Source organism: Arachis duranensis, chromosome 6 (assembly GCF_000817695.3).
Source record: "Arachis duranensis cultivar V14167 chromosome 6, aradu.V14167.gnm2.J7QH, whole genome shotgun sequence".
NCBI lineage: Eukaryota > Viridiplantae > Streptophyta > Magnoliopsida > Fabales > Fabaceae > Arachis > Arachis duranensis.
The window spans coordinates 75,734,690-75,736,428 of record NC_029777.3 but is presented as its reverse complement, the minus strand read 5'-3'; positions in this window follow the sequence as shown (position 1 = coordinate 75,736,428).

The following is a 1,739-nucleotide window of genomic DNA, read 5'->3' as shown; positions in this document are numbered from 1 at the left end:
GATGGTAATGGAAAACAAAAAGCTTATGCTTTTACCACACTAAACTTAAAATATTGCTCACCCTCGAGCAAAAGAAGAAAGAAGAGAAGAAGAAGACGAAGAAATTGGAGGAGAGTGAGGGGAGATGGATTCGGCCAAGGTATAGTAGAGGGGTAGTGTTGTGTGAAAATGAAGTAGAATGGAAGGGTATATATAGGGAGAGGGGAGAGGGTAGGTTCAGCCATTTAGGGTGGGATTGGGTGGGAAAATGATTTTGAATTTTGAAGGTAGGTGGGGTTTATGGGGAAGAGTGGATGGATGTGAGTGGTGAAGGGAGTAATTGGGAAGAGAGATTGAGGTGATTGGTGAAGGGTTTTGGGAAGGAGTGTCATGGGGAAGAGTAAAATAGGATTAGGAGGTAAGGTGGGAATATAGTAGGTGGGGATCCTGTGGGGTCCACAGATCCTGAGGTGTCAAGGAATTCCATCCCTGCAACAAATAGGCATGTAAAATGCCTTTGCACACCATTCTGGCGTTTAAACGCCGAGTGGTGCACATTCTGGGTGTTCAACGCCCACATGTAACATGTTTCTGGCGTTGAACGCCAGTTTCATGCTTGTTATTGGCGTTCAGCGCCAGCTTTTCCTCTAGGTACATTCCTGGCGTTCAGCGCCAGAATGTTGCTTGTTTCTGGCGTTCAGCGCCAGTTTCATGCTCTGTTCTGGCGTTGAACGCCAGCCAGATGCTCCTTACTGGCGTTGAACGCCAGTCTGTGCTTTCTCCAAGGTGTGATTTTTTTCTTCTGCTGTTTTTGATCCTGTTTTTAATTTTTATATTTTTTTTCGTGACTCCTCATGATCATGTACCTAATAAAACACAAAATAACAATAAAATAAAAATTAAATAAAATTGGGTTGCCTCCCAACAAGTGCTTCTTTAATGTCAATAGCTTGACAGTGGCTCTCATGGAGCCACAAAGGTGATCAGGTCAATGTTGTATAGTCCCAACACCAAACTTAGAGTTTGACTGTGGGGGCTCTTCTGGACTCTGAACTGAGAGAAGCTCTTCATGCTTACTCTCTTTTGTCACAGAGGGATGGCCATGTGCTTTAAACACAAGGTAGTCCCCATTCAATTGAAGGACTAGTTCACCTCTGTTGACATCTATCACAGCTCCTGCTGTGGCTAGAAAAGGTCTTCCAAGGATAATGCATTCATCCTCTTCCTTCCTAGTGTCTAAGATTATGAAATCAGCAGGGATGTAAAGGCCTTCAACTTTTACTAACACGTCCTCCACTATTCTATAAGCTTGTCTCAATGACTTGTCTGCCAATTGTAATGAGAACAAGGCAGGTTGTACCTCAATGGTCCCCAGCTTCTCCATTACAAAGAGTGGCATAAGATTTATCCCTGACCCCAGATCACATAGAACCTTTTCAAAGGTCATGGTGCCTATGGTACAAGGTATTAAGAACTTGCCAGGACCTTGTCTCTTTTGAGGTAAAATTTTCTGAATCCAAGTATCTAGTTCATTAATGAGCAAGAGAGGTTCACTTTCCCAAATCTCATTACCAAACAACTTGGCATTCAGCTTCATGATAGCTCCTAAATATTGAGCAACTTGCTCTCCAGTCACATCTTCATCCTCTTCAGAGGAAGAATAGTCTTCAGAGCTCATGAATGACAGAAGGAGATTTAATGGAATCTCTATGGTCTCTATATGAGCCTCAGATTCCTTTGGATCCTTAATAGGAAACTCC